The following is a 7,806-nucleotide window of genomic DNA, read 5'->3' as shown; positions in this document are numbered from 1 at the left end:
TGAGGTTTGGTAGGTTCTTATCTCCAGCGCCGGCCCAATATTATTAAAATGAAAATTCAGTTGGGAACCCAGGTGTGCTCGGTTGCAGCACTCGCACTCGTTTTATTAACACGACTGGTAAAATTGCAAACACGCCAAGCCAGCAAGATAGATTGAGATAATACAGAAAGTGCATTTGAGCATCTATATACTCGCACCATCTCTTGCTGAACAACCTGAAGTGTTAGTTATTATCCTCGTCACTATCACCAGTGGTCATAACCTGGCACCTCCCAGGAGTTACATCTCCCAAGAAACTCAGGCCAGGATACAACTTTTAAACGGTGTTACACAGACACCACTATGCCTAATGTTCAGTAGGGGCTTCTCCCCCTTGGGGGCCCTTCTCCCATAGGCTGCTAGCCTGTTTACCTCATGCTTATTAGCATATATGTCAATTAGTTACCATTTATACTCCTGCCTTACCTGGCAAACACCTACAGCCTACGGCAAGAGGTTACAGGTGACTTGAGCTCAGCCTACATGAGAAACAAATAGCTAATGACTGGCCCTTCAATCTAGCAGGGAAACGCCTACCACAACGCAAGGGCTGGAAGCTGAAGCTAGATGGATTCAGACTGGAAATACATTTTTAACCGCGAGTAATTACGCTTATCCAGGGCCGGGGTGGATTCTCCATCACTGACAGTTTTTAAATCCAGATGGTATGTTTTTTTCTAAAAGCTCCACTCTAGGAATTATTTTGGGGCAGTTCTCTGGCCTGTGCTATGCAGCAGGTCAGGCGAGGTGAGCCCAATAGTCCCTTCTGGCCTGGGGAATCCGAACTCTTGAGGATCTGGGCCCAAATGGGAACCAGTTTGAGCTTTGCGATCAGATAGCGCTTTGAAGCTCCACGGTAACCCCTAGGCTCAGCAGTGCTGTGTTTAAAACTCGCCCCAACTGATAGCTGCCCCTGGGATCTGTCAGAAAACATCCCCAAGACACACCAGGGCAGTTCTCTCTCTCCATTCCTTGCAGTAAAGAAATCCACAGTGTTGTAATGATGGAGCCCTAGTTAGAAATCTAGAAGGAGAATAAATAAAGGAGTCCTGTAGCACCCTATAGATTTACAGATCCAGACTAACATGGCTACCCCTCTGACAATAAATGGAGGCTCATGGCATGGACAGGCAGCTCTTGAAGAAATGGCTCGGCCCAGCTCCTCAAAGTTATTTAGGTACCTAACTCGCAGGAAATTGAGGGGAGTTAGGTGCCTGCAAGTGCCCATTCCTGCAGAGATCCCCTGCATTTTAGCATATTTCCTTCACCCTATCATCAGTTCTTGCCTATGAGCCCTTGGTTTTGTTGCACTCCTAGATGCATCCACTTTCCATTGATGAAGTGGTGAACTAATTAATAAACTTGCTCTGTTTGTCTTGAGCAGCGCAAAACGGTATATTCCTGAGGTACAGTGCCAGGAGCTGGGGGGATTGGGCTGGTGCCTTTCTCCGTGTGATTCATGAGGGGCTCTGGGAGCATGCATGCAATCTAGCCGGGTACGTGCTCCACATGCGGTTGTGCTGAGTGATCACAACGCCTGAGGGGTTTGCTGTTTGTCACTAGCAAAACATTGTGAGAGACAACCCAGGCAGGAGAGTTAAGGTGGCACAGCGGTCCCACAGTCCCAGGCTGCACCCCAGGGATCCTGTCACAGGGCTATCATCTCCCAAACAGTGAGAGTGGTAAAAACAAATCCATCTAGCCATCAGGGAGATGCTGGAGGGAGAATAGGGCAGAAGCAAGCTCCCAGCATCAGTAAAAATATGTCCACTAGCTGTAGTGCAGCTGGGGGGAAGGGAAGCTGGGTCCTGTGCCGGTTGCAGAGGAAATAAGCCGCTCTACCTCCGGAAAAGAGAAGCGGAAATGCCTCCTGCACAGACACGCAGGGTTGATTAGGAGGAAGATGAGGAGTTGCGCTGTGTGGCCAAAGCAGGAGTCGAGGGACTAACTCGGTTCCAGTGAATACAGCCTCATCCCAGGACTGGTTGTTACCATAGAGCAGGGGTCAGCAACCTTTGAGAAGTGGTGTGCCAAGTCTTCATTAATTTAAGGTTTCGCGTGCCAGACCGGCAGCGTGGGCGGCAGACGGAACCCCAGACCGGCAGTCCCTGCCAGGGTCCCAGCCGCCAGCCCCCATCAGCATGCTGCCGGCCCAGGTTCCGTCTATCCAGGCCGGCAGCGGGCCGAGCGGGGCCGGCAGCTGGGACCCCAGCCGGCAAGGGGCCAGCAGCCAGAACCCCAGACCGGCAGCGGGCTGAGCAGCTCATCTTGCTGCTGGTGTCATTCGGGTCCATAATCCCGGCCGGCAGTGGGCTGAGCGGGGCCGGTGGCCGAGACCCTGGCTGGCAGCAGTATGCCACTACAAATCAGCCCGCGTGCCGCCGGTTGCCGACCCCTGCCATAGAGAATCAAGCTGTGTAGACCTGCAGGCGACCTGGGCCTGGCTTGTTTACCGCAGGGCCTGCCAAACCCATGCAGTGTAACCCAGTTCTTGCCAGCAGAGAGCAGCACCGACCATCCACCCTCATCTTCACATGCCATTGCTGGACACAGATGGGAAATCCGTCTCCAGTCCGAGCACTGGGGGCTGCCCTCCTCGCCTGAGCAGGCAGGGGCAGGGTTACAGGGAAGCCCGGCTCAAGCTCTCTACAGCAGAACACCCTGAAACCCTGCAAGGGGGAGGAAACAGTGGGCAAGGTAATGGGCGAATTAAGGCGCCTACAACTTTAGCCAACGCAAAGCCGCCATTCAACCTTCTGCTGTTCTGCAGGCCTGGAAACCCCCCTTTTGACTGGCCCAGTGTAGCTGGGTCACCACCTCCAGAGCACCCCCAGTGGCCTGCTGCCACCCTGCCTCAGTTTCCCTTGGAGGTTCCCATAAATAATCCACCCACAGACTGAGAACCTTTGTGAGAGCTGATGCAAGGCCACCTCCCACAGACCCAGAACCATACAGGGGAGACCCACCCCCTCTCTCTGGGGGAACTGGTGCTTCTCAGAGCCCCTGACATGAGGCCTTGGAGAAAAACTGCAGAAAGGAACTAACTAGAGACTCCAGCCAGGAGCTGCTAGGGACTCTGCAGTGGACTGAACTCTCCTCTCACCCTCTTCCTGTCTGCTTCCCCCTCCCTTCCTAAACCCACCCAAATAAAATCATAGCACGAACCTGCCCTTTGATGCCATCACATTGTTCACGCTCCACCCTTGCCCCAGCCCAGGCTGTGTCTGGTCTTGTTCAATTGTCCACCCGGGAGGGCAGACTGCTACCATTGTGCCAGGGGCTGTACAAATGCCATCCCCTATAACAAATGTAATTATTAACAATAAAGGGAGTATAGATCAATCATTTAAATCCGGCCCACAGGGGAAGAACAGCTTGGGCTATGCTTCCTTATGCACTTAAGAGGGTAGCTTGAGAGGTTACCAGTAGAAAGTCAGGTCCTGTCTTGGCTACCATAGACAATGCTGTGGCCAACTGGAGAACCAGGAGGTGTAAGACAGACACTGGGAAGGGACACCGTGTTGGAAAGGGCCCAGTTCACAGCAGTCGTCCTATTGGAGCTCCTCTTCCGAACAAGAGTGGAGTGGGCCGGTAATAATAGGAGATATAGCAATCTCCTAGAACTGGAAGGGACCTTGAAAGGTCATTGAGTCCAGCCCCCTGCCTTCACTAGCAGGACCAATTTTTGCCCCAGATCTCTAAGTGGCCCCAAGGATTGAACTCACAACCCTGGGTTTAGCAGGCCAATGCTCAAACCACTGAGCTATCCCTCCCCCTTAAAGGCCAACAGCTTGGTTGGAAGCAGTGGGTGGGGAAAGAAAAGGGCACACAGAAAATCTTTATTCTTCTCTAAGCAGTGCACACGAGGGCAGCGCCTCCTCCCCCAGCCGGCCCTCGTGCTGTCACCTGCTCACCAACTTTCACCCGCAGTCATCCAGTGTGCAGCCAGCAGTTTAATGATTGTCAGGCTCTGCTGTGCCGAAGCCCATGCAAGTGAGTGGAGGCAGATTCCAGGCTCCCAGAGGCTGCAAGCCAAGGCTGGTGCCGGCTGGAGACTTGCTCGCACTGGGTGATCGGGGAGCACTGGATTTCCCTAGGATGGGGGAGAGCAAAGGCTCAGTGGCTGGCCCCAGGAGAGGCAGCTCGGGGGTCCAGGCGAGAGGCGTATGGCTAGGCCAACCTGACTGACTGCAGCCGGGAAGCAAAGCCCAGCCCCAGCACCATCGGCAGCTGGGCCCATATCCAAGAGCCCAGGGCCTGCCTGAACCAGTGTTCCCTGCTTCCTCCACGTGCTAGAACCTGGTTCTTTACTCTGCTGTCTTTATTGAATTCCCCTCCCCACACATCCTGTCTGACACCCATCATCTCAGGGTTAGCTCACTGCTCACCTCCAATGCCAGCCTAAGGGGGCCCGGGCCCAGGCCATATCAGAGCCCCCCCAGACCAGCCACAGCAGCAGAGCCCACCTGTCCCCCCAAGGCCACGCTAGGAGGGTCACAGCGTATAAAGCACAAACACACCTGTGGACAGTCTGTTTTATTGTCTACACAGTCAAGACTGGACACATTTTAGAGTTACATTCATTGCAGCATTGAGGACAGACACTGCTACCACCCGCGCCAAGCGCCCTTGAGAGCAGCACCGCCCCTGCAGGGCTCCTACCAGCAATTCCTTTGGCATCGTGTACTTTGGACTTGCACCTGCATCCCTATCCAGCTCAGGGGCAGTGGGGAGATCTCAGCCGAAGGACCAGTCTAGGAATTTGCTCGTGCTTCCAAAAAGCTGAAGCAGATTCAGGTAGACTTGTACCCAACCTGCCTGCACCCACAGGGCACTGACCTGTGGGCCAGCCTTGCCTGGCCAGTGTAAACCAAGTTCTGCTGCTCCTACGCACAGGTACCTTCTGGAGATGGAAATTCTTGTCTCCAGGGATAGGGCCCAGGGCTGGCTTTCAAACCCAACAGCTGATGAGACGACCTGCAGTCCCCCCCAGTAGAGTCTGCCTGAAAATCACAGAGCTGCCACTACTTACTCTTGCTTCAAATTGCGTTTCCATCTCCCCGGGACTAGGATGGCAAAGATCCACTGAAATCCTGGGTTAGTACAGACCCAAGACTGCAGATAGGGCTGTGCTTGGAGTGCTGTATCACCGTAGCAGCTATGGGGCCTGAGCAGGAGTCATACCCCAGTGGGGGATGCCCCTCAAATCACCACCCCCAGGATTCAGTTATCCCCCCTATTGGGCCTTTTCTCACCCCCAGCTGGAACAAAGGGGATGGAGTCTCTGTCCAGGCCACACTGGTGAGAGGCAGCTGGCGCAGGGGAGCATGCCCCTGCAAAGCCCTACCTGTTACTGTGGGCTAGATCCGACCTGTCTGTGTGGATCTGGGGGCACAGCCGCTGCTTCTTGGACCGAGGATTATTTCCGAGGCAGCTGCAGAATGGGTCTATCCTTGTGGGGGGATTGTGGGCAGGCCTGGGAAGACTATCAGCAGATACCCCCAGCTGTGCTAGCTGGCCCAGCCTTAAAGCAAACTGGGCCAGAAGGTTTTGTAGATGGCTGGGCTAAAACCCAGGTTATCTGCGCAGCCAAGGACATTTGTCTCCCCCGGGGAAGGAGACTGGCTGAAGGTTGCCGTGAAGCTATGGCAGAGGTCAAGAGGCCCATGCTATAGCCCAAAGACAGCCGCACAACTGGCAGTACAGCTGGTGCCTCTAGAGCCGGCTCACCCGCGGCTCCAGTTTCTTCCCTCACCTGGAGTAATGATCCTGTCTGCCATCGCTTAGTTGCCATGGAGACGGCTGCCAGAGGCACACTTGGTACAAGGCCACTTAATGCCTTGAAGCGCCCGTTTCGTGCCAATGTCCCCAGCAGCGAGAGCCGCATTAAAAATACACACCACCACCACCACCACCCCCCACCTCCCGAAAAGGGAGTTCACATGGGGATCAGCCGGGGCTTGTTCTCACCAGCGAGCGGCTCGACACCCGAGGCCTGGCTCGAGGGGGAAATCGCCAATCTGCAGCAGCTGCCCACGTTTGCCTGGTGCCAGGAGCACCCTGGGTGGAAGCACGGCTGCCTGGGGCTGCTAAGAGGAACCAGACCCTGGTGGATGGTGCGTGACTCCCCCCTCCCAGGCCAGGCCACCTGATTAGCAGCTCAAATTTCTTCTTCAGAGAAGTATCAGAGAAGTAGCCGTGTTAGTCTGGTTCTGTAAAAGCAGCAAAGAAACCTGTGGCACCTTATAGACTAACAGACGTTTTGCAGCATGATCTTTCGTGGGTGAATACCCACTTCTTCGGATGCAAGAGTGGAAATTCACCCACGAAAGCTCATGCTGCAAAACGTCTGTTAGTCTATAAGGTGCCACAGGATTCTTTGCTGCTTCTTCAGAGAAGGGAGGCAGCCCAGAGGACGAGGCTGTCGCAGCTGGGCAGCACCAGTCTAGGTTTAGCAGAGAGCCACAGCCTGCGGGCAGACAGGGCACAGCAGGCAGCCCTGGCATCTCCCAGGAATGTCTTGGTTCTCCCAGCACCCCCCAGTGAGCCCCAGGCTCAGCCCTGAGCTGAGGGATCCTTAGAGGGCAAACGAAGGGCCTCCAAAAACCCAAGGAAAACCAGGGGTGAAGAGCCAGTCTGAGTAATGGAAATGCCCAGCCCCTGGCCCAGGGGGGAATCAGCCAGAGACACTAGGTCAGTAACAGCACATGGAGCCAGCAGAGAGGGCAATCACATCCAAGATCTGGCCTGGCCCTGAGCCGGCCAGTATTGCAAACACCCTCCCCACAGATCTACCGAGGGGCCTGGTATCTTCTCCCAGCCTGCCCCCCGCCTATTTAAAACAAGATCGGACCTTGAAGCCAGGAGCTAACCCATCTCCCCTCCCCCATGATTCCTCACCCCAAAGCCTCTCTGGGGCAGATACGACAGAGATTCAAACGAACCAACCCACCCGACTGAGGCCGTGGCGAAGGTCAATAACTTAGCCCCTACCAGGGCCTGACAGCCCCCAGAACGGCTTGCTGGGGGCCAGAACAGAACAAGCCATTCCCTCCCCTCCCCCAAGAACAGCCCCAGATCAGAGCCCCACATGGCTGATCGTGGCACAGGCGAGAGCAGCAGGGTCCAGCTGGCATGGGAACAGCCCTGCAGGATTTGGGTCTACAAGGCTAAGGAGTGAATGGGGCCAGAGGAACCGCAGCCTGTCAGAGGTTACGCTGAAGCGCCAGAGGGTTGACACATCAGCACCGAGCTGTAACCCTTGGCTGGAGTGTCCAGCCCAAGAACCAGGGCTTGGAGTCAAATAATTAAGGCAATGCCTAGCTGGAGTGTTGATGTACAGGGTTACCCATCAGTCCAGGATCTGTCCCATCCCCTTTTCATGGCAGATGCCCGGTGCAGCCTCCAGTCCATTGGTGCTGTCTAAGGGCTCCCTCCCCTCTATTCTGGAGAGACCAACTCACTCGTATCGTTTAAATAGCAAAATAAATTACGTCAGCCTGGCTGGAGCAACCAGGACACCAAGAGACCGTGGGACACAGACACACGATTCCACACCAACGTCAGCGCTGGCTCCTCTGGGACCGGCGTGACAGACAGGACTGGACCACAGCCACACAGACAAAGGCACAAGCTGTTTCACAACCGAGCTGTAGCCACATGGAAAGAATGCGGGGGGACCTCTTGCAGGAACCCCCAGCCGGAGCTCTGGCTGAGCTAGAGTATCAAGTCTTTCAGGCAAGGAGAGGTCAGAGGTCAGGAGGGGCC

This window comes from Mauremys reevesii, linkage group 22 (genome assembly GCF_016161935.1).
Source record: "Mauremys reevesii isolate NIE-2019 linkage group 22, ASM1616193v1, whole genome shotgun sequence".
NCBI lineage: Eukaryota > Metazoa > Chordata > Testudines > Geoemydidae > Mauremys > Mauremys reevesii.
Note: the sequence above shows the minus strand (reverse complement) of the source record.